The 25,151-nt window shown below is 45.8% G+C and overlaps 1 protein-coding gene and 2 long non-coding RNA genes across 4 annotated transcripts in view; 1 reads left to right on the forward strand and 2 right to left on the reverse strand.

The window, feature by feature from the left end:
• LOC127473010 (uncharacterized) overlaps positions 1-20,863 on the reverse strand; it is a 31,890-nt gene extending 11,027 nt beyond the window's left edge. Inside the window, exons 1-4 of the long non-coding RNA XR_007905234.1 lie at positions 20,804-20,863; positions 18,740-18,816; positions 6,402-6,539; positions 4,470-4,652 (exon numbers count right to left, since the gene is read on the reverse strand). This is a non-coding gene — a long non-coding RNA (uncharacterized LOC127473010). The remainder of the gene's footprint in view (positions 1-4,469; positions 4,653-6,401; positions 6,540-18,739; positions 18,817-20,803) is intronic.
• An 830-nt stretch (positions 20,864-21,693) lies between these two features.
• Positions 21,694-24,166, reverse strand: LOC127472999 (uncharacterized). Its single transcript, XR_007905229.1, has 4 exons — positions 24,055-24,166; positions 22,455-22,556; positions 22,322-22,360; positions 21,694-21,772 (listed from the first exon to the last, which is right to left on the reverse strand). It is a non-coding gene; the product is annotated as an uncharacterized LOC127472999 (long non-coding RNA).
• Positions 24,024-25,151, forward strand: part of LOC127472518 (ligand of Numb protein X 2-like) — a 29,922-nt gene continuing 28,794 nt past the window's right edge. Inside the window, exon 1 of one of the 2 annotated variants that reach the window (XM_051790892.1) lies at positions 24,024-24,091. The gene's annotated coding sequence lies outside the window, so the exon portion shown is untranslated. Of the gene's footprint in view, positions 24,235-25,151 lie in introns of both variants that reach the window. The other variant, XM_051790882.1, reaches the window with a different exon arrangement.

Here is a 25,151-nt window from a genome sequence, read left to right on the forward strand (position 1 = left end):
CAGGGCCAACATATTCCACTCCTGAGGTCCCAAACCATGTGCTTTAGCTACCCCTACTCAGGCATCCCAATAAACACCTGGGGATTTAAGAAGAGAGGATTCAGTTCACCAGATGTCCATGGACATGTCATTGCTCTGGGCTATGTGGACAGCAGGGTAGGATTTGGTAGATTATCAGCTGGGGCATCAGTAGTTAAACCATGGAAGACAAGGCTTGGTATAAGAATTTTGCTGTAGATAGAACACTCTTTAAAATAATAAATGGTAGCATAAAGGACCGAGCAGGATTGGGCTGGAATGGGCCATTTAATTGCATTTCTGAAGAATCAGACCTGCAACCAACCTTGTAAAATATTTCTGGGAATGACCCTGGCACCAGCTGTCAGAACACAGAGTCAAAGTTGCTGATGCTGTGGAGCTGGGAGGCACCATTAACATCCAGGAGGATCAGAGTGGCCTCAGGAAGAATGGCATTCCTGTGGGGAATTGGACCATGGGAATAGGATGCAGGAACAAGTACCTTGGGACTGAGAACAAGGATTTCTTCTCTAATCAGTCAGAAGCAGCAGAGGAAGAGAAAGGCCAAGGTGAGTTCCAGAAGCAGTGTGGATCTCAGTGGGCTGCAGCTGTGGAACAGGGAATGTGACCTGAGGATGTGTTGGGCAAAGGAATTCCAGCAAAGGCACTTCCAGGCTGCCTGAGCCCTTCTCTGAGCCCTCCTACAGCCCCAGCCACCCACAGAGGTGAGACAGAGGAGTCACTCAGGGCAGGAAACCTGTCTCACCAGAGGAGGCTGGAGCTCGGACTGTGTGTTTGTACCTCTGACCACCAAAGATCCATACAAGTGTGGGTTTCTATCCACATGGCAGAGTAGGCTGCACATGGAAATGTGAGCTTGGGGGGTGGATGTTTGGGTAGGGTTACACACACAGTCCCCGTGCCCCCACTGCAGCCTCCATGCTCTTGTTCCTGCCCCACGAGCTGCTTGTTTGTCTCTGTGGTGCTGACACAAACATCCTGCACTCTCCTGGGAATGGAGGCAGAGAACCGAACCACCCAAAGAACAATGTGGCAACAGTAAAAAGGTCATTTTTCTAATTCAAGTCTCAGTCAAATACATCTGGACATCTTTGAAATCTGAGATTTGCTTGGTGGACTTGGAAATGTTGGCAAAATGGCATTTCCACTGTAGACCCAGGCCTTCTAAAGGTGCTCTCTTAGGGCTTGTGGAAAGTGTGCCAAGAAGAAACACAGCTACTTCCTACACACCCACTGCAGTGCTGAAGAGAACGTGTGAGCTAAGGAAAAACACTGAGCAGGAATTACTGAAGAAAGGGCCCTGAACTCCCAGGAGTGTGGGAATGAGGAGCTGGTCTCTCTCCACAGGAGCAGGTGGAGTTCCAAGAAGCCTGGCCATGGCTGTGACCATGTCACAAGTGCTGGGCCCAGTGTCCACAAACCTGTAATGACACCTACTGGTAACCAAAGATGTTCCTGCTTACAAACTGTGAGCCTACTTGCTTCCAGACTCTAGAGATTTATTGTGTATCCCAGCTCTCCATCAGCAAGACTCCCCACAGTGGCTTTGTACATCCTGGTGCAGAAAGAGGAGCTCTGTTTAGCCACATTTTTAAACCACTCATTTATCATTTTTCTCTCCTGATCTGACTGAACTATCCGTGTAGGAGCCTGTCAGTGTGTGCCTGGTGTGTGTGGGCACTGGGAGCTCACACTGCCCTTGGTCAGGTCAGGGAAGTGTGCATGGATAGACCTTCCATGGACTACTCCTGTGTTTCCACACTAATTGTTCTGTTATCACAGAATCCCAAAATGTGCTGAGCTGGAAGGGACCCACAAAGATCATCAAGTCCAACCCTCAGCCCTGCACAGGCTCATCCCCAAGAGTCACCCCCTGTGCCCCAGAGGATCATCCAAACCCTCCTGGAGCTCTGGCAGCCTTGGGGCTGTGCCCACTGCCCTGGGGAGCCTGGTCAGTGCCCAACCAGCCTCTGGGGGAAGAACCTTGTCCTGAGATCCAACCTGAGCCTGCCCTGACACAGCTCCAGCCATTCCCTGGGTGCTGTCCCTGGTCCCCCCAGAGCAGAGCTCAGTCCCTGCCCCTCCTCTGCCCCTGCCCAGGCAGTTGGAACTGCACTGAGCTCTCCCCTCAGTCTCCTCTGCTCCAGCTGAACAGGGCAGGACTTACCCTCCATCTGCAGCCCTTGGCACATCACACCTCATGATCTGCTCTCTGAAGGCCTTGGAGGTGACCCTCTGTATCTGCAGTTGTCTGTTGTAACATGTAGGAGATCACCCTGAGCTGGGGAAATGAAGCACCACCATTCCCACAGAACAGTGCTAATGCAGACAGCAAGGGACACCAGCCGTGTTTGATAGAAGTCTTGGCTTAGAACCTGGCACTGGCAAGTTCCAGAGCCAGGGAGAATACATTTCCCTCAAAAAAAACCTTGTTTCCTCACTTTAAAATGAAGACTTTTACCAAATCTCTGGAGGACTGAGCACTTCATGGAGCAGAGATGTGACCAGGCTGTGAAAAGCCTCAGTCCTCAGCTTGGATTTACCACTGGGCCTTCTCCTTTTGAAGATACAACAGGAAAAGGAAGGGAGGAATGGGGAGGGAGAAACTTCATCTCTTTGGAAGGCTGGCTGGGTTTTAACATGTAGCCTGTCAGCCTGCTGGACCACTGCCAGAATGGTTAATGCTTGGACAGAGTGCCATAAATTACAGGGGAAATACAGCAAAGCAATTAGAGTCAAGAATCTCACTGGGGGTTTTCTTACTGAATTCCTTGGATTTGTCCCGAATTTTTAATTGTCTCTTCTGTCTTTTCCTGGGTGACACTACAGCCATGCATAAGTCATGAAAGTTGCCTGAGTTATGTCTAAGGCTGTACCACTTGGTTGAAATTATTCATCTGCATTAAAGACAACCACAGGGAGAATGTTCTATACTTGTTAACAGGTAAAGAGTTGGATTGTCTGCTGGCACTCCTGAGGGGTGCACAGCCCAAATTAGTGTCAGGAGCTCTGTCTGTAGAGCACACAGAAATATGGCTGAAGGCTAGTTTTCCAACTTCTCTCTACAACTAGGAGAAATGAGCACTTGAAGGGCACACTTTGTCTTATCCTGGACATCTGGATATGTCTCTGCCAGGGTGAGATGAATTGTGCCTCAGAGGAGAGCCTATTTTTCCCTAACATGAAGATACCATATATATTAACCTTATACAATAGATAGAAAAATCTTGTCTAAAAGATCCTATAAGGAGAGTCTGGACAAATCTCTGGTGTGGCAAATGCCTGACAAATATCTTGTGTGGACAGATGAACTCTCCCTTCATGTTACTAGAGGTTTTCTTGCATCAGCCTGAACTTCTACTGTGAAGGCATAATGAAAGGCCTTGTTAGTTCCTTTAATGAAGAGATTACACATTTTTAATTAAATTTTCATCTGAAATAGGTTTGATACGATCAGATTAGCCCACATATTTTAAGGCTTACCTTTATCTCTTTGATTAACACAAGTGGGACAAATAAAACCCCTGACAGTGGATGGTCCAAGGCTGGGCACCAAAGCCCCCAGGGGCTCTTTCAGTGGCATGAAACCCCTCAGCCAAGGCTGCACCAATGAGTTGCCACAGTAGCAGTGCCAGGGGTACAACTGCATCATATTTCTGGTTTTTTTCTATCAAATCACCCCGTATTTCAGAGTCTCTTGTTTTGAGACACCAGGGGCAAAGTCAGCTGGGGGTGTAACCTCCTTGAACCGCTCCCAAAGTTTTCCCTTGCTCTCAGCCCAGTGCTTCTGGGAGCTGTGTAACTGCAGCCCCTGAGGGGCAATCCCTGCCACTGCAGAGAACCACCCCAAACTGCACAGGAGCAACAGGCACCTAAATCAGGGCATAAGTAGCACTTTGCTCATCCCAAACTCTGTGTGGTAAAATACCATGTAAAACACACTTTTTATGTGCCTCCAGGAAATCACTCAGCTTCCAAATGGACTGCTCTGTCCGTGGCTGTGACAGACAGAACTAATACACTATTTACTTAATCTGGCAAATTTTGAGACTGCCCTTTAATTAGAGCTAAATACAGTCTGTTCTTGAATTCCTTCACTTATACTACTCAGTGTCCCCACTGATAGAACCAAGTGAAAACTCTGCTTGCAAATATGGTTTTCCTCCTGCATTTGGAGCCCATGAATTCCACAACACTTGGAGACCAAAGTCCGAGGCTTTAGAGAACCAGGTCTTTGGCAGGAGTCACTTCTTGTGAACAGATTTTTGGCTCAGGATGACAAGTCTTTAGTGACAGTTTCTTATCACTAAATCCCACAGGCTATTATGGAATGAAAAGGAGTCATGAGGCTAAGCCAATGTCCTTTGGATCACTGCAAATCCGGGAAGCTGATCCAATTTGCGAGTCTGTTGTAAGAAAAGATGGATTACCTTTTTCCCCGAGTCACGTTCTCTTTAACAGTTGTCCATCCAGAGGTTTCTCTTTGGATCAGTTCCTGAAGCACTCAGGTAGGGAGGATGCCCAGTTCCTATCCCTGTGCACGTCTGGGATAACCAGGATATGGGAATCCCAGGACTTTACAGGTGGTACCAGCATTGTCACACACACAGAGGCTGCAGGGAAAATGAGTGTCTCTGATTGAACAATTCCCTGGAATGTGACAGACACCTCCAAAGAAACTCTGTGGAAAGTCTGATTAGAGGGAACAGAGCAACCTGAGGCACACCAGGATAAACAAGGAAAGGCTGGGAACTGATTCAGGAGAATCCAGGACTTCCTCTAGTGCAGCACATGCCTCCAACCCTTTCCAGCTGTTTTTTCCCCCAAGCCCCAAACCCGAGCATTATCTTGTGCTGTGCTGGAGACACAGGAGTGGTGTCCCTGGATGCTGCCATACCCAAGGATACACAGTTTCTGGACTTCCTCAGGATGCAAGACTTGACACAGAAAAACATAAATGCAAAAGTCTCTTTTCCTCCACATTTGGAATTATTTCTACCTCTAGAAGGAAAGGTGAGATGTATGGAATTCCACCAATAGAGCACTGTGGCACTTTACAGCCTTTTAGAGATGTGAGTAGCTACAGAAAATTTTGGAAAACAGAACCAAAGCTGCTGGATGACAGTATGCAATTAATCTGTTTTCATTTGCTACTTCAGGTTTTATTAATGTAACAGCAGAAAAATCAGGGGATCAGAGCCCAACCAAACACTTCACACCAAGAAGATTCAGGATTTTTTCTCCAAAATCTTGTTATTTTCCAACATTCAATAGAAACCAAATGTCTCCATCAGGCTTAGCCCATGAACCACCCACAAAACCCCAAGCATTGCCAAATATAAACTGGCCCAATTCTTTTTTTTTCTGTCAGCAAACAAAACACCATCAGCTTGTTTACACAGAGGAGTAACCAGCTTTGCAATTAGGGAAGGCAAAAATTCAGCCCTGATTTGCATTATTTGCCATGCAAAGGGAGCATTTATGGAGGCAGTAGAAAGATAGGAGTGGGCAGCTCTCTCCCAGGAACAACCCCCAGGTTAAATTGCATTGTTTGGTGATCTCTGGAGGGGAACCACAACAAAAGAGCAGGGCAGTGTGAAGGACCAACCATCCCCATCTGACTGGGGAAGCTATTAGCATAAATTAGGAACTGTTAGTCACTGACAGGTGTGGGTGCAGGACCCTGTGATAATGAGCATCACTTCCAGTGAGGGCTTTTCTAAATCCATAAACTATTCCAAAGTAACTCCTTCCCCAACATGGAGCTGCATGTCATTGGCCCTGGTGCTACCCCTGGGAAAGGCACAGGGACTTATTGTCTTTGTAAACTGGTACCTGCTGAAGGATCCTGTCCCAGAACACCTGGAGCACAGTGGAGGTGTTCCTGTCACAGGGAGTGGTGGTTGGAATTCCAGGAAGCCCCTATAAATGCAGGGGGAAGCCCATGTGACACTAAGAGAGCTGGGTGCTCCAGCAGAGGTACCTCAGCCAGCACGGGCAGTGGCAGCTCAGGGGCAGGGGACTCTGCTTTGAGACGCTCCCAAATGTGAGGTTTAAACTGCGGGTGGGATCCAAGCACAGCTTTACACTTGGCTCAAATGGGGGGTTAGAAGGGTTTCAGTTCTTTGCAGCCACCTGGTCACAAAGCCTGGGTTCTGTGGGGGTTTGTTCTGTGAATTTACATGTGGAATCAGGACCAGTTTAAGACCTGACACCCAGCAAAGCTTTGGGCATCAGCACATCAAGGCCAAATTGCTATAGTTTGGAGAGATGCTTGTTCACCCAATTTTAAAAACATCCCACATGAAGTAAATCAACACAATGTAAAGAACATTTTGGTTTCCAAAGATGAGATCATATACCTTAACTCTTCTGTCTGTTATTCCCAGTGAGTAGGCAGAATTCTTACAGTTGTGCTTTTCAACAACCTTCATATATTTAGTCAGAAATCTCTGTTTCTGGAATCTTTCTGTGTTGTCATGGAAATTATCACCATGTCCCTAAGACCAGGATAACAATTTTAAAACAAATTACGGTAGATAAGGAAGGAGAATATTTTGGTATAAGACAATACTTACAAGGGAAAAAAAAAATCACACAACATTTTTGCCCCCTTAAAAGGCATCCAGTCAAAGATTAGTCTCTAATCTCTGCCCATTCTTTATAACTAATCAAGTACGAAATCTCACAATGTGGGGGAGATGTTTTTTTGCAGGATTGAATATACTCTGTATCATCTGGGGAAGATTGGCCAGAACATCTCTGGCTGCTTCCAACCTCTCTTCCTAAACATTACACAGCAAAGTGTAAGAACAAACCATACCAGAACATAACCACCTCGTTCACATTGCTGACCATTTTGATGTCTGAATCTTGTCTGTTAGAGACAGTCTGTGCAATCACCAGGTGTCCAAACCTTTGTGAGATTGTTCCTACATGAAAATCATCCCAGTGGTACCAACAGAGATTTTTAACAACAGAGGAAACCCTTACTAGGCAAGGAAAGGGATGTGGAAATGATTTTAGCAGAGGACAAAAGATGTTTTCCCCCTGTTGCTGTACCCTGAACTTTTCAAGGGTCTCCAGGGCATCTGGCAATCAAAGAAGATCTTGTAGGAGCCAAAAGGCTGCTCACAGTAAGAGTAAAGCCCAGGTACTAAACAATCCATCTCTTTTTAAAACTTCAACCCTGCTGCCTCTCATGGTTACCTGGACTCACTGACTACAATGCTATAAAAGTGCAAAATTCCTGCTACTTTCCATTCAGGGCACAACTAATTGACCTACAAACAAAAATAGTTGTTAAGGAGCTGCCTAGAAAATAAAAATATCTAAAATTATTCACAGAAACAGAATTGATACTTTTTGTATTTTTATAGCAAAAAACAAAAGATGAAAATGAAACTTAAAAACTTTGTTTTGGTTTTTTTTCCCCTCTCAAGAGACACTGTTGATTGTTTTGATTTTCAGACTCTTTGTGTCAGATGCAGGAGAAGAGGCTCCCAGGGAAGTCCCCATCTCTGGAGGGATTTAAAAGACATGTAGATGTGGCACCTGGGGACATGGGTTAGTGGTGGCCTTGGCAGTGCTGGACTCAATGATTTAGAGGGTCTTTTCCAATCTAAATTATTCTGTGATTCTATGTCTGAGCTGCTTTTATTCTAGTTCTTGGAAAACCTATAAAAAGACTCAAACCTATATTTAAAATCCTGGATTTAAAAAAGCTCTTAGTAATGAATTGCAATTTTTTTCATTGTTGTTTTTCTAATGTTGATATTCAAAACTGTCACTTACTTTAAGAATTTGGAGGTTCAAAATTTTGTTTTCCTCGCTGCTTTCTAATTAGCAAAAGCACTTCTTTCCCTTATAAAATATTTTTTATAATCTTATAAAAGGTTTGGCAAAGTGAGACAGTCCTAAAATAAGCCACAAGAAATCCCAAGTGCTTTGAGTTTCTCCTTCCAACACGACTTACGTGCTCAAGTAGCAATTCCAGCCTTTGACCAGGAGAGAGCAGGAGCACACAATGATTCGAGGATCCAGCCAAAAGCCACAGCGAGCTCCTGGTTAGAGAGCTAAAGCTGAGAAAAGGAGTAGGATGCATTTTAAGACCATCACTTGCTCGTGTGTGAGTATGAGAAAAGGGCTCCAAACCATTCCAGCTGACATTAAAAAGGAAGCTCAGTGCTGAGGGACAAAACCTCCTCCTTAAAAACCAAACCAAGTCCCTTATTTTCTTCCTGTTGGACAGTAACTAATTTCAGTCCAATTATTTATTGCAAAAGAATAAAGAAACTTCCACATCTGAAAACCTCCCAGCAAAGTGTTTCGACACAGGACACCCAGCCCTGGCTCTGGTGCCGGGGCTGCTCTGTTGGGATTGGGATGGCTTTGAAGGGTGGAATGGCTCCTTAAAGGCCTGCACAGAGGGACCAGGCAAAGACAAACAAGCCTCAAAGGCACAGCACACCCCTGGACCCGATAGCATCCTTTAGCCACTTCAAAAGGGCCAGGTCTGTTTGATATTCGCTTTTCCTCCTTGAATTTGGAAACACGTAAACAGGGAGAGCTGGGCCAGCAGCCCTGAGCCTCGAGCAGGATCGGCAGCAGGAAGTGGGAGGGTCCGTGGCACAGCTGGCCTGGCCTGGCTCTTGTCAGCCGGGAAGGGCTCTCTGGTGCTCCTGGAGATCAAACAGGAGACACAGCCCTGCTGAGAACACAGCACTCCATACATTGGGGCACCTCCTGGGCTGGCACACGGGCACTGGGTAGGATTTCATGCCAGACCTCCTTTGCTTGTTGTCGGGATTTTGTTGCAATTCTTGAGAGTTGTCCAGCTCCTCTGGATGACCTCATTCCTGGAATTTGCTGTGCACAGGCTTCGCAATGAGGAGCTCACTTTAGACAGACAAAGGAGACCCAAACCCTGGAACCTTAAAGGGTACAAATCCAGGAAGAAAGCAAAAATAACCCAGCGTTTATTATTTTGATGCTAGTGAGAATTTTATGAACCATCTCATAGCTGGAGGTGTGACTCATCATACTTAAAAGCTTGCGGATGTCAAACCTGTAATTATTTACTCCTGGAAAATCAAAGAGAAACACCAATTTTCATAAACCTCAAACTTCAGAACAGAAGCCAATCTCTGCTTGCACCAAGGGCCTCTTTTTGAAGTAAGTGATTTTAGAAAGGCTCTTTATGGAAATTCCTCAGAAACATCCTTCCTGGTGTTTTCTGGAGAGGGCAAACAGTAGCCAAGCCCTCAGTCACACAGGTCAGAGTTCCTCAAGCGCTGAGCTGCTCTGACCAAAATATGTGCACAGCACAACATGTGACTAATTCCTCACATGCTCACTGAACCACCCTTGTCCATCCTCAGGTGTCACCACTTGTGTTGCTACTCTGATGGAAAATAAGAGGAAGAAAAAAGCATTTTGCCTGAGCTTCTGTGAGTTGATGTTTCCCCCCAGAGCTCTTCACCGAGAGGAATTTCTCATCACCTCTCCACAGCTCTCACCGACACTCCCAGCCTGCCTTCAAAGTACCTTTTTACAGGTCCCACAGAACTTTTGCAACAGTTCTTACTCTGCCAAACAAATTCCTGTTGCCCTTCTACCCTAGCCAATCAGATCCCACCTTCTTCCTTCTCACTTAAAACTGGGGTCACTTTGCCCATTTCCTGGTGCTGACATTGGTTGGGCTTGTGACCGTCCACCACTGATACCAAAAAGACTCCTGGGACAAAAAGCTGCGGGAAAAGCATCTTGGGTTAGTGAAGTTTTCTCCTTCCCCCAGTTTTTGAAATCGAGGTGAGATGATGTTCCAGGCTCAGTTCTGAGCGCAGCACTTGTGCCTCCAGGGCTGTGCTGCAGAGCAGAGGGACAGGAGCAGGAGACCTAAAGGCTCCGGTCCGTGTGCTCTGGGGCTCTCCCCTCTGCTCTGTCTGTGACAGGGACTCTCCCGGCTGACAGGCCGTGTCAGTCCGGAGCTCTGCGGAAGACTCCGCTGGCAATCCCTGGCAGTGAGCGCCTGGGCGGGATGGCCCGTGCACAGCCTTTGTTCGGCTCTTTGAGCGGCTTGGCAAGTCCCTTCCACGGAGAGCTGAGCTTTGCTCCTCCTCTGCTCCTTCTTTCTCGCACTTTCATGTTTTGTACTTCAGAGCTGCGCTGCTTTGCCCGCCAGGGTCAGCACAAGGTCATGACTTGTGACACGAGGTTAATGGAGTTGTTAAGTAACAACGTGAGTGTTTCCAATGGCATGAATATTCCACCCCACCCTCTCCCAGACACACGCGCTGTCTCCCGGCTGCAGCCTCCGTGAATAACCTGGGAATGCAGGATCGATCATGTGAGTCCCCTGGACGCTGTGCCAGCAGGTACACGGATTTCAATCACCACATCCCCAGCAAAATAAGCTACTTAAAGCTAATTTAATACAGAGCATCCAAAGATTGCCAGTCATCCAAAAAAGTTGGGCAAATATTGTGCCTGTCCTTTGATAGCTGAGAATGAACGATAAATATTGGCTGTGCTGTTGACACTGCACTGTGGAACGGGAAAGTGCAGGTTGTCCCAAATCCCTAAATTTGCTGAACATCTGCACCTTCATTTGCTTTAAGGGGGACTGCAGATCCTTAGGAAACAGCTTAGGTGACTCCGGTGAGACTTCTGGGGATGGAGATGTAACAATTGTGGAATTGCATTTCAAGACTGCAAATTTTTGCAGTCCAAGCACTTTGATGTGAGGGTTGTTTTGGGGAGGATGAGGAGGAAGATGGAAATGAAAGAAGGTTTTAGGAAGTGTCAAGCCAAGAAGCACCAATTTTTTTTCCTACCCTCTTCTAACGACCCCCTAACAAACGCGTTATTGGACCAATACCTTAACGGATATTTCCCATTTCTATTTGCTGTGCTTCAGATGTACATTCTCCATGCAGTTTGCAATTATCCAGCATAAATGACAGCGGGATACTGGATATCAGCATTGTAACACGGTACAAGGCTCCTGTTGGAGTGTGAAAGGGACAGTAGTTAGGGTTGGAGAGGAGAAGTCCGATGTCTGCTTTGCTAATGCCACAGCTCTGTGTCAGTTCTGAGAGGGGTCTCGGCAGAGCTATTTACCCCCCTCCCTTAATCTGACGGAAACCTTTTGATCTCAGCTGGATCCGACCACTCCGTTTACAAAGCACCGTTAAAGACAGATAAAGCCTCTTGGAAACAAATCATTCAGATCTGAAGACCCGAGAAAAGGAGCCCGATGGTCTCAAGTCAAAAATCTGCAACTTCACTAAGATTTTTAATCCAAGAAATAAGAAAGAGGCGGAGGTGAGCTATACTTATGTCTGGCTCTACATAGGAATCAGAGCAGCAAGGCAAAGCAACCCAAACTGTACAACCTCCCTCCCAGAAATGAAATCCAAGTCTATTAGTTTAACTTCTCTATTAATAGAGAAGTCTATTAGTTAGACTTCTCTGCCTGCAGTGATCGCACGGCTTCAGACTTGCAAACTTACAACTGTGTAGGACTTGTAAAGCACCAGGTATTTCACAGCTACCTGTCACAGATTGACAGAGCTATCAGGAACAGAAAGCAGCTCTCATTTCTGCGGAAAAGCAGACGTCAAAGCATTTTGAAATGGTTGTTTTTGTCAGAATTGGGGGTTTGGGGCTGCAGTGTAAACTGGAAAGCTGTGGCTTAGCGTTCACAGCCAACACTAATCAGAAGAAACACGGACGTTCAGAACTGAATTCCTCTTTGGTGCAAGTGCCTCTGGAAGGTGCTGTCCCCAAGAACTGCTGTCTCACGAGGTGACACATTCAAGCAGGGCCCTGCCAAGTCATCAGAGATCCCCCGGGTGTCAAGGACAGGAGAGGAAATGGAGCTGTGCTGTTTTTCTCTGCAGCCCAGCTGTTACCCAATCGATGGGTGTGGTGGTGGAGTTGCGGAATGAGTCCCAAGGGTCTGACACCTCTCAAGCATTGCCTGGCTTTTGTTTCAGACCTCCAGAGGGCTATTTGAGATAAACACATAAGATAAATACATTCGTTTACTGTTTTGTGTACAGCCTAATGTGTTATTCCTCATCTCTTCTGTGTTGCTTGCTCAGTGAGAGCTTTATTGTTTTAGATGGGTCTGATGTTTTATGGAAACCAGAGGTACCAGGTTTTGCTTTAGACACTGGTGATTAAAGAAGCTTTAAGAGCAACTGCCATGGGTTTATGTGGGTTTCCATGAATGTCAAACAGCTGCTCAGTTATAAAGCAGCCTAAAAACCTCTGTGAGAGGTCCCAGAGAAGGCAGTTGGTTCCTCTGTGCCAGAGATGTGTGGACAGCAGGCAAGTTAAACACAGCAGGACAACTGGGGGCCAGAGGGAACTTGGGCTGTTCTTTCCTAAAGATGTTCTGAACCCTTAATGAGGGAGAATGGTCAGAACAGCCATGGGCAAACCACAGTCGGCACAATCTGTCTCCTCCTTCCTTCCCCAAAGGGCATTTCTACTCTCCATTTGCAGTTCCTCCTTTCTCCCAGCTGTGCTAAATGTCCATTGGATTCAAGACTCCCCAAAGGGCCCAGATCCCAGAGTCTGCTCTCGGAATTCCACCTAAGAGTGGCAGAACAGGGGCTGGATCCAGCAGCCAAATATTACCTCTAGCCCAAGGTAATCTTTTCCTCCCAGTTGTTTCTCCAGAAGAAAAATTTTTCTTTCTTATTTACTTTCTTGGTAGAAAAGAAGACAAAACTTATCCCCCTTAGATTTCTATTGTCAGATTCTTCCTCAAGACTCTTCCTGTTGATCTGTGATCCCTGGAAATATCAGCATTCCATGTAACATGCATGGGATCAAGAGTATCAGTATTTAAAAATGAATTATAGAATGTTTTGTCCAAGATTGGACAAAATATTGCTGGAGAAAATAATTAAGTCAAGGACCTAAACACCAAGCAGGGAAAGACATTACTTACAGTAACTTATGTGTGTTACACTATGATGAAAAATACAAAATTTAGGTAGGATAGGAAAATTTATTAAAGTATAAAAATGCCTCTGAAGGGAAATCTACCCCTAACAGTGTTCTGGGTCTGAACCCTGATGTTATTGTGAATGGCCTCTTTCATAATGTAGTAAGATGTCACCAAACATTTGAACTCATGCAATAAAATACTTTATATATATATTTATATATAATACGAAGAGAAATGAAGGAATAAAATAGCTTTTCATCATAAATAACTTAAGAATAAAATTTTTTTTGCTGGAATAAATTTCTCAAATGGGTCTATGGAAATAAGTGGATAATGAACTCCGCATTAATAGAGGCAGACTGGAGAGCTGTGGGACGGAGCCCAGAACAAAACATGCCAGCAGAGGGTACTCCTACTTTACTATCCCAGTGCCACTGGGCTGGGGACAGCACTGGGGACAGCAGGGGACCTTCAGGAATAAACAAGGGATGAAGGGGTGCCTGGAGCTGCTCACACTGTCACTAAAGAGCTTCCTTAGGAGCAGCCCTGAGTGATGGAGCAAGGAAAGGAACATCAATCCAACTGAAAATGCTGCCAAAGACAATGATTTATAACCTGTTTCCAAAAAGTTGCTCTTTAACCTTCAGTCTGCCAGGACAAGAAGGTCACAACTGTTCCAAACCAGCTGATTGATGGAACTGTCATCATGGATTTTTTATGTTTCTGTAACTAAAATGTTACAGGTGAGGGAATACAAGTCCAAGAGTAAGTGATATTATCAGTGTGTGTGTGCTCACAGCAGTGCAGGATTGGAACACAAACAGCAGGATATAAGCACTTTACCTGCTATGCTTGTAGGCATTAATTGATATGGAAAAAAACCCACAAATATCTTTGCTGAAGCAGTGAAACCACTGCAAAACCTGGGGTTTGAGCAGGGCTCATTCTCCACCACAGGGGCACATGCTGAGCTAGAAGTAGCCAGGAAAAGGCCCCAAAAAACAGCCTTTCCTCAGAGAAAATTAGACATTGAGGAGTTTTTGCTTCGTTTTGTTTTGTTTTTAAATAAAAGCAGCTTGAGAGCAGAGAGCAGGAAGAACAGTTCATGCCTCAACTATCACATGGTCTATTCCTCAGTCGGACTTAAGCTGTGATGTTCAGAGTAACCTCATCTTAATTTGTTGTAGTCTGACCACACAGGGCAAGGGCTTGAGAACTCTTTTCCCCCTGAGTTTGGTGTCAAACAAGGACAGGTATTTTACCTACTCCTTAACTCCCTGCCCACACTTGCAGTGTTGTTTTGGACAGGCAGAAAACACCCCTGTTTGCAGAGGCACTGCTGGAGCACACAGTGTATGTTGGGATCAGCATTTTTGTTTGTGCACAGACAGGTAACCATAATTAATACAGCTGGGCCCTGATTTTTATTTTATTGTTATCTGGCCTGACCCAAACTTTGCTCTAGATTGCAACATGACAAGTACACACTGCTCTGTGCCAAGAGACATGGAAGCAACACCTTGACACCAAGGAAAAGGAGTTTTCTTGTGATGTACTTGCAAAATAGCCTTTTAAAAGTGAAATTTCCTGACCAATGTATCATAATACAAAATTACCGAGTATCAAGTTACCTTTACCTTGCTTTGGACCCTAAGCACCAAATTAACTGCTTCTGTAACATCACTGCTGCAATTGAGAGTTGTATTGGAGATAAATATAGCAAGTCTGGCTTGGACTTGGGGCCTTTTCTGGCAAACTCCTCAAAAAATTCCACACACCAGCCTTCCTCTCCCAGGCAGAGAATTAATGCACTCAGGAAGCCTTCCCTTTTGTAGAAAGCAAGAGAGTGCTGAATAAATTTCCACAACTAACAAAAGAATAGAGACATAGAGCAGCTGATGTAAATAAGAATAAAAGCAGCTCCCTGAGTTCTACTGAACACGTTCATTGTTGGGCTGTAGTGACTGAATTCCCTGCCTCAGTTTCTAAGTCGGCAACATGAATTGTAAACTGTGAGTCTGCCAGGAGGCAAATCTGCACATTAATATCTGAAAACTGCTTTTTGATGCGTAGGTAAAACTAAGAAGGAGCAGGTGTTATGAGTAAAGAGGGCAAATTTGTTACTGGACTCAGCAGTAGAGGGGAACTTCCATGGAAAATGTGGAATGGAGTTAGACCAGAAATCAAAAGGTGTCCTGTGAGCTGCAAAACCCAAAGAAAAGCATTGTCGGCCACAGGGGAGAATTGCTGGATCCAGGAGATGGAGCAGCCAGATGGAAATACTGTTTTGGTGATTCGTTTTTTGGGATGTATTTCTGTCTCACAGTTCACAAAATTCTCCTTAACTAGCTAAGCCCTGGGATGCAGATCAATGTTTGCACATCCCTCACTCAATCAGGGATGTAGAATTTGTGGGTTTGGCTTTTTTGTTTGGTTGGCTGTTTTTTGGTGGGGTTTTTTGTTTGTTATTTTTATTATTTGTTTTTAGTGTATAAGGATCATTACTTTGACCGTTGGATCTTCAAAAGAATGTAAAAAGGATAATACTAGAAGTGAGATTTCTGGTCTTGATAGTTGAATAGGTTTCATATTAGCTCCCTTCCTGTCAGAAGACACACCAGGATATATCAGATGACATATTCAGTGAGGTCCATCATAGAAACTTGGTGGTTGAAACACAGATGAAGGCTCTTCAGGTGAAGGTGGGTCTTAAATATCTAAACTGCAATCACAGAGATATTCTATTTCTGAAAGAAACTGTTTCGTATCTAAGTCAAATTCCCCCATTTTTCTAGTAACAATATTTTTCTTCTTTCAGTATTTTGAAGCTCATACAAGTAGGGGTGACTGGGCTGGAGGGAGACACTTCTTACCCAAAACTCTCTTATTATTTTCAGCCTGCAGAGTCTTAACTTGAGCCAGATAAATTATTCATAGTCTAAACTCACCTGGCTTAGCAGCACTTTTGCTAACATTGTATGGAAAAGGTGTGTTTTCTTACATTAACTCCCCTCTAGAATGTATTTAACAAGGTCGTTCTCCCTAAGCATAGTTTAAATTCAAGGCAGGCTCTACAACTGCTCGGAACAGTCTCTCAGGGCTCTCACATTGTTTGACAGGATGAGCCCATAAAACACCATCAATAGCCTTGTGTACAAAAGCACAAAACGGTTTCCTGATGACTTGAGTGTTCTGGGAGAGAACTATCTGGAAGAGAATTAGTGTTGGAATATCCTGTGTCAAATGCCGACCTTTGGGGTTTTTTTACTGAACTTACCACCATTCCCTGCATCTGAATTCACCTTAATGTGGAAGCACAGAGGACTGTCACTACTGCCAAGATCCATAATTATGGTCAAGAAACTCATGTAATACATCCATGAAAGCTCTCAGAAAATGTGAAGCATCTGGTCCAGAATTTAAGGAGGCAACTCTGCAGAATTTCTCCAGGAAAACGCCTAAAGTACATGTTGCAGAAGCACGGAACTCTGAACACCTGGGTCTGCCAAAACCCAGTTCCAAGTGGTGGCAGAATTATTTTTAAAAATAGAGTATTCCTAGGAAAGGTTTATTCTTTTTTTCACAGCTGTATTATTGCTGTGACACTTTAGTTTCTATTCTAGAGTGCACCTAAAAAAACAGAAGTAATGTACAAGTACAAAGATCATTGGAAGTCCTGGAGTTGTGGTGTCCTTTCCAGGCGGGAATCTGGGACACAATCATGAAGCTGTGTGTCTCCTTCTCACATCACCTCCAGTGGCACTGCAGCAAGCAGAAGAAAACAGCCAGAGCTGCAGGTCCCTGGGGACGTGTGCAGAGTTCCTGACTGACAGCTAAACAAATGTAACCTCTGCACTGGGGTATGGAGTAGCTTGGTTGAGGAATGTGGGAAATAACTCGTACCAGATGCCAAAAAGGCATTTCCAGAGAAGTCCTATTAATTATATAGTTGTACTTTAAGCAGCTGTATTGCTTCTTTTCCTGATCTCCTTCTCAGTGCTGGAGCAGAATGAATTCCTGTGGATTAGCTTGTTCATAGGTAATCCTATTTAGTGGGTATCTGTGCTGCAGGGCAGTCTTGGCTTCCCACCCATTCACTCAGGAATGTTTATATTTAGCTATTTTTTGGAAACAGAGCTCCAGCTGCAGCACACAGCAATTACTTCGGATGGATCTTGTTTTTCCTCAGGACATGTTGTTTTCTTGGTGGAGACTGAACAGTCTCACTAGAAATATGTCACTTTGCCCAAACAGAGTTTTGAAGAAAAGTATGTTTAACTAGTATGGCTCCAGAGCTACGTTAGAGCTTGATGAGACTTGCAGCCATCCCACATTCTTCTTTTCATTCCTTTGGGATGCATATTACTGTTATTAAAAATTGATTTGTAAATACCAGACGTGTTCTAGGGCAATTTTAGTAACCAAAAACTCTGATGAGAAAAGAAACGTCAAGGTGTCTTAGTACATTTTGCCTCTCTACCGTCTTAATGTTGAGATGTTTCTTCACTCTCTTGTAGGATGGTGTTAAATACTATTAAATTAATGGACATGAGTCTCTCTTCCATTCCAGAAGTGGGTGAAAATCAGGTAACAAAGCAGAGATCCCTATGGAGATATTTTCTAGGTGCAGATTTCAATTGCTTTGGCACCTGCTGTTCTGAAGGGCTTGCAGCAAGCTCTTGATGGAGAATTGATGAAAGGAACCTGTCAGTTTTTATGAGTTTTGGGATCTTCATTTTTGTCCTTTGACATTCTTTGCAGAGCTGTCAAAAAACACTGTCCCCTCAGTGATGGCTATAGGACTGCTACAGTCATTTCTTGGATCCAGGTGTGTGACTGGATGAAATATCACCAAAAAGAGACACTTTGGAAGATCCTGCTCTCGAAAAGGACTTGGAAGAAGTTGTAGTGGTATGAACCAAGGGGCTCTCTGCTTTAGTTTTCCAAATGTAGATTCTGTCCCAGCGAAGAACACTGTGTGGCCATGCAGAATGCAAGCAGTTCTTGCATTCCCAAGGAGGCTGGAAGGAAACTGGCCCTATGACTGTCCAAAGATTATCCTCTAGCAACGATTCCAGGTGAAAGGTGATTAAAACCCCCAAGCTCACCTTTACTGAGTATTTTACACTTATGTTGTAGAAATAAAGGTGCTTCATCTATTATATTGAAATAACAAATGTACAAGACCCGAACATGCTCCAGAAATAGCTCACTCTGCTCTGTGTCCCGCACTCCTCGCTGCTGCTCCCAAACCTTGTGACAGGGAGTTTGCTGCTGCAGACTTCCCGTGCCTCCTGCTCCTCCAGGAAGACTGCAGCAGGCTGCACAGTCCCCTTGGGACTTCAAGGGGAAGTGTTTCCTGTCGGGGACAGGATAATACCCCTTGACATACACAGCCCTTTCCTCTGGCCCCCCTGCCCAAGGAGCGTCTGCTCATAAACACAGATGGCGGAGAGTCAGGTTTGTTTTTAAACAGTTAACAGAACAAAGGTGGCTGGAGGTCAAATTCTAAACCCTTCAGAGACACATTATTTGCTTCATAGTCTGTATTAGAGAGCAGCAGTACCTCCCAGGCACAGAACTATACTGATAATATTGCTGAATTGGATCAAATCTACTTAGTGTCTGTTATCAGTTTCAACTAAGAGAACAGTGTTGCAATTAAAGGCTATAAAGTAAATTGAACATCACACTTGCTTTATAGAAATAATTGCTAGAATCTTGGTGGTACCTTACCTCTTCTCTTCAAGAACTCAATAAGGGAGGGCAGTGAAGGCATTTGGGCTGAGCATCACCGAAGATCAAGTCCGGTGCTGTAAAATAACAGAAAATTCAGTGGGGCCTGAAGTTGACCCAATGGAATGCTATTTTATCTATTGCTACAGTATCTTTCTTGGGAGCTGATATATTCCTGCCTTCTCATTTAAAATCCTGCAACAGAAGCATTATGATACAAAGAAATCTGAGTTGGTTACAAAACAGCTGCAACATTTCAACAGTGTAATTTAAAAATTAGGAAAAGCCATCACTATGATTCACGACAGCAAACCAGGAAAGCGATTTGCTTCATGTACCTTTTTTCCCCTTCTTATATCGTCATATCTGCTCCACTGTAAAAAGTCAGATGGGTTATTCTCCTCCTAAGAAAAACCAGATGCCCTCTTTCTGCCAACAGGCACTTTTCTGGAAGCAGGGAATCAATCTGTTTACATGTAATGAAAACATTCTACAGATCCATCAAATAAAGTACTCCAACATCATTAATAACTGACTACTGTTAATAAAACACCACAAGGAAAGATAATGTAAAACAGTTCTAAATCATTACTAACACATGCAAGATTCTTATACTATATTTCTTAATATTCTGGTTGCTCCCACAGACAAATTCCAAACCCTGGGACTCTGCTTCCTACAAATACACAGTATGTAGTGCACAGGTAGCAATAATTTGCAGCAAAAATAACAAAATAATGCCAAAGCAACAAAAGTGCTGTAGAATCTGGCAGAATGGATGCAAACAATGTGCTTTGGGCCTTGGATTTACCAGAATCCCCTGTGTCTTCATGCACGTGTGCTTCTATTGCTCTGCTTTCCACAAAAGGGAGATTCCAGGCCATTTAATCATAAATTCCTGGGATGACTCTCTCTCCTTGTTTGTGGGATTTGTTTTCTAATTGTGTTTACATTCTTGTGTGTGGGTTGGGAATTTAGGTTTGTTTGTGATGAAACATCAAAGTCGAGTCCCCAGTTAACACTGTGCAGTCATATATTCCTTGCACCTTCCCACAAGAGGACGACAGCAACACACACAGTTACCAAGTTTTATGCAACATCAATGGGATTAAACTAGTCTATAAACCTTTGTGTGATGTGATTTTGCTTTCTCATTCAATTTCCCTGCTGTTATTTTTTCTGTTGTTTGTTTATTGAATTTTATGTTCCTTTTTCCCATTTTACAAAAAAAAAAAAAAAAGCTTTCTAAATCTTCATGTGAAATAAAAATTATTTTTAATATTCTATAAACAGCCACACATATTTATTTGATACTTTTGATTCTGTTTGTCAGAAAGCAGTATTTTAATCCTGGCACATGCATTGCACAGGTCTGTGGCCCATAATCTTTCCTCACACAGTGGTTACTGTACAAATCACATGCAGGAAATTATCAGCAGTTAGAGCTGATAAAAGCTCGAACTGAGATTGCTGTACTTTGTCACAGAGTCTTTTCAGTTAGCAAAGGCTACACAAGTAATTCAGCAGAACTGCAAGTAAATAAAAACTCCTAGAGTTCTGCAGAAGAATTTTGTTGTTTCAAAATCGATAGGGTGAAGACCATAAGAGTGGGGGCTTTGTGAGAGAAGACACAGCTGACAGAGATTCTCAACAACATAAGGTTAATCAAAGCTACCATTTGAGAGTTACCCCAGAAACTGTTTCTCCCCCAAATGTTGAGATGTTTTCCAAGCAAAATATTTATATCTGAAAGTGCCACGCAGATTTACACAACACATTAACTGCTAACACAACAATCCAGTGGAGAAATCCATTTTATGCTTTTCACACTGAATATTCAGCTCTGGTTTGGGATCCTTTTTCACCAGGATCAGGCTCATATTTAACCACTTTGCTCTTGTGACTGTTTCCTTCTGTATCAGCAGGGAAGAATCTCATCCATCCATTCCACCTCTGAATTAGAAACCGGACTGAGGAACTGATCTATCTGGCTTTAAAAATACATGCACCTATTTTAAAAGTGTTTAAGTATTTTACATAAAATATCTTTATAAAGATTCTCACCTGGTTCATTTTTCAGTGTCCCGATGTGGTTCCCAGTGCACCACACACAGCTGAGGGCTGGCGTGCTGTGTAACAAGGAAGAACAAGGAGTAAGTAGGAACCAGTAACAGAGCAAAGGCTTTGTGTCATCAAGCCACAGCCTTATTTACAATGTGGCTGCTTTTGCCTGGACTAAAACAGAAATTAATTTCAGTTCCTTACATTTGTGTTTGCTCTGCAGGAGAACAGTGTCCTTCATGAATCCATTTAGTAACCATGACTCAGTGCCATTCCTTTATTGCAAAACCAAACCAAAATTCCAGCATACTTATACAATAAACTTTCACCATATCTTAATTATGGATGGACACACTGTCCATTCAGAAAAACAGGTCAGCACACAGGATAAAAATCTCCAGCGAGTGCTAACTAGACAGAATTCCTAATTTTAAAGGAATTCCCCCGGGGTTTGTCTCTGATGCCCCAAGTTCACCCACGCATTTCCTGTCCTCACGGAGGAGCTGCAGGCTGCATGGAGAAGAGTGCTTCTGTGCTAAGGTTTAAACCTCTCCCCTCAGGAGACCTCCAGCTCCACGGAGCTCAGCTTAAGCTATGCCTGTTTACACACAAGACTATTCAATATCAATGAGTTCTGGCTTAGTGAATCCAGGCTGTGGTGTGAGGTTGGCTGCCAGTGCAGACACAGCCTGATGTCTCTGCACCAGGCTCTCGTGCTCGTTTCTGAGCTGGCAATGCACTTCCAGCTTTATTCCTAAAATATTTTTCATTCAGAATGTTTAACAGATGTTATCCATTCTCCTCAGCCTTGGTGCTTCAGAAGAAATACTATCAAACATTTCATTTAGTCTAAGCAAAATCGATGGGTTTGCACAAGTGGATCACATTTCTTAGTCCAGTGGTAACACGGATCTTGTGGAGCAAAGATGGATTGCTGGTGTGACTCAGTTTCAGTGGATTTCCAAAAATGGTCTAAATGAAAAGGAGAAAGGGCCTTGTTGCATTTTTGGTGGTACAGTCTCCCTCACTCACTAACAAGCACAGCTCACAGCCCCTCCTTGGGACACTTCCACAGACAAAACCAGGGAACAGACAGAATTACAGACAAATCCAGAAAGATTACATGGGAAATTTAGCACAAAATGGATAAACTGAAATAAAATCATAGAATGGTTTATGCTGGAAAGGACCTTAAACATCATCTAGTTCCAGTCCCCAAATAAAAGATGATCTCTTCTCTCTGTACCCATATTTCCTGAATATTCTTGAATAACACAAATCCCCAGCCCTGCTGAAGCAGAGAAGGTGTTTTCAGGGCATAGAAAGCACTTCCTTCTCTCTCCATTTAGGTCTGTATCAGCAACTTTGGGACATTCCCAAATGATCAAATGCAGACAGGTCTGTGCTAGTTCCACACATACTCTTAATGTACAAAGGTTTCCTTCTTAGATCTTCCTCTACATGATGGTTTAAAGTTCATTTTTTTTTCTTTATTGGCTGAAACATCGTCCTCTTTATTACCTCAGGATGTTCTCATCTGCAGAAAGGGCATTTCCAAGGCTGTGTGATGAATCAGAGAAGGCAATTATAACCCAGAAAATATGATGGGGTGAATTTTGGGGGGTTGATCTCTTCCTTTGGGAGGAATTCCTACCTTGGATGTAGTGCTAACATAGCTTGAGAACTTTTAAATGCCACTGGTTTGAAGCATTAGAGTTACAGGGAGCTGCCTCAGTGTGAACACTGGAACCTGGACCTGTTTAGAGTTTATAGAAACAATGGGGAAATCAGCACTCCCTTGTATCCAGTGCCATCCCCTCCCTGGCTCTTAAAAAGCATCACGAGGTGCCCCGTGGCCCCACAGCACCAGGGCTGGCAGTGGGCTCACTCATTTCCTAAACTTTTACGGTTTGCCTTGACAACAAATTAAATGCAGCAGAATCCTTCCCAATTGCCAGTACTTCCATTTATTGTCCAGAAGAATGGGCAGAATGTAAGGGCAAAAAATAATTTCCCCCCAAATTCTGTGGGTTTTCAGCCAGCTGAGCTACTATGTGCTCCTTGCACTCAGAACAGCACTAGGTTTACTCTCTATATTCTATTTTACAGGTTTTTTTTTCCCCCGGGCAGAGACCTAAGAACACTGGTAGAAGGAAAGAGCCTTCTACACTTCACAGGGTAGGGGGCTGAGCAGAATCACCCCAGGCAGCAAGGGGACAGGGAACAGCCTCAGGGGAGCAGGATTGCCCCAAGGGGAGCAGGGAATGCCCTGAGGGCAGCAGAGTTGACCTGAGAGGAGTGGAAATACCCTGAGGGGAGCAGGAATGCCCCTGAAGGCAGCGATATTGCCCTGAGGGAAATGGAAACACTCCTGAGGGGAGTGAGGTTCCTCTGAGGGGAGCAGTCAATGCCCTGAGGGCAGCTGGAATGTTATGAGGGGAGCAGGATTCACCTGAGGGGAGCAAGAATGCCCCGAAGGGAGAGGGATTCCTCTGAGGGTGGTGGGAATCACCCTGAGGGGAGTAGGAATTACCTGGTTGGAGCAGGAGTGCTGTGAGGGGAACGGGAACACTTCTGAGGGGAGCTGGAAATGCCTGAGGAGAATGGGAATGCCCTGAAGGCAGCGGGAATGCCCTCAGGGCGGCTGGAATACCCTGAGGGTGGCGGGAGTGCTCTCAGGAAAGCAGGAATGCGCTGAGGGGAGCGGGAGTGCCCTGAGGGCGGCGGGAATGCCCCGAGGGGAGCGGGAGTGCCCCGAGGGGAGCGGGAGTGCTCTCAGGGGAGCGGGAGTGCTCTCAGGAAAGCGGGAATGCCCCGAGGGGAGCGGGAGAGCCCCGAGGGGAGCGGGAGAGCTCTCAGGAAAGCGGGAGTGCCTCGAGGGGAGCGGGAATGCCCCGAGGGGAGCGGGAGTGCTCTCAGGAAAGCGGGAGAGCCCCGAGGGGAGCGGGAGTGCTCTCAGGAAAGCGGGAGTGCCCCGAGGGGAGCGGGAGTGCTCTCAGGAAAGCGGGAATGCCCCGAGGGGAGCGGGAGTGCCCTGAGGGCAGCGGGAATGCCCCGAGGGGAGCGGGAGTGCCCTGAGGGGAGCGGCAGTCGAGGCCCGGGCCCTGCCCCACGCCCCCCGGCGCCCTCTGGCGGGTCGGGCCATGGCTGCCGCGGGTGTGTGGGCGGCCCGGGGGGCGGCGGCGGAGGCGGAGGAGAGCGCGGCGGTGTGAGGGAAGGGGAGGGCAGAGCCGCGCCGGGCGGGCGGACGACACCTGGGCGGCTGCGCTGTCCTCCTCCTCCTTCTCTCACGTAGGTTTCGACTTTCTTCCCCGCCCGGAAACTTGGTGGAGGCGCCGCGCTCGCCGCCGTCGCAGGCCGGGCTGGGCTCCCCGCGCCTCCTCACTGCCCTTCCCGGGGGCGAGAGAGCCCTTTCCCAGCCTCGGTGGCCGCAGGTCAGCGGGGGGGTGTGCGGTGTGGGAGGGACGCGGGGGTCCCGCCAGGCTGAGGGCGGGGAGATCTCACCGGGGCTGAGGGGAGCGGGTGTCCCGCTGGGGTTGAGGGGACAGGAGGGTCCCCCCCCGAGGGGACGTGGACTGTTGAGGGGACTCGAGGTCTCTTGAGGGGACGTGGAGGTCCCACTGGGGCTGAGGAGCGCGGGGGTCCCCTCGGGGGACGTGGAGGGTTGAGGGGACACGAGGGGCCGCGGGGTCCCTGCAGGTCCCGCCCGGCCTTCCCAGGAGGGTTCCGAGCCCCTGTCCCTGATCGGGAGCGCAGGTGGAGGCTCAGCCCCAGGGTTTGGCTCCTCGGAGCTCGGCCCTGCCGCCCAGCAGGGCTCGGTCCTGTGCGGGACTCCTCTTGCCGGGGATCAGAGGGAGCCTGTGGGGCAAAGTGTCTTTGCCGGGAGACGGAGAGAGGCCGAGTCGGCGGGTTTACTGGTAATTAATGCAGGAAAAATAGCCTATAAATAGAAGTTGAGATAACAGGCAAAGCACTGCAAGGTGAGGATGGTGGACCTTTTGGAAATGCCTTAAAGGTAGGAGGTACGGGTGGTGATAAATATGAGGTAATGCTCTGGACAGGCTGAAGTTTAACCTGTGTTTAAGAGTTACCATATATGTGGAAAGATTTTTATTTGGAAGTTTTTTATGACGGGTGTAAAGCGGGGTGAGGCCGTGCTGTGACAGGGTGATCCCGCTCTGGCTGTGTGCTCTTGACATCTCTGTCCTTCTGACACGGTCCTCGCTGTCTGACTGAGAAGGAGCAGGAGAGGCAGCAGCCAGCTGATGCCAGCGCAGGAGGTGGCAGGGAGAGCGGGACTGCCCCTTTCGGTGGCAGTGCAGGCTTAGTTTGCTTTAAGCTAGGCTTGAAA

The sequence above is a fragment of the Manacus candei genome, unplaced genomic scaffold (genome assembly GCF_025592945.1).
Source record: "Manacus candei isolate 608988 ecotype Guabito, Panama unplaced genomic scaffold, ASM2559294v1 h1tg000003l, whole genome shotgun sequence".
In the NCBI taxonomy this organism is placed as follows: domain Eukaryota; kingdom Metazoa; phylum Chordata; class Aves; order Passeriformes; family Pipridae; genus Manacus; species Manacus candei.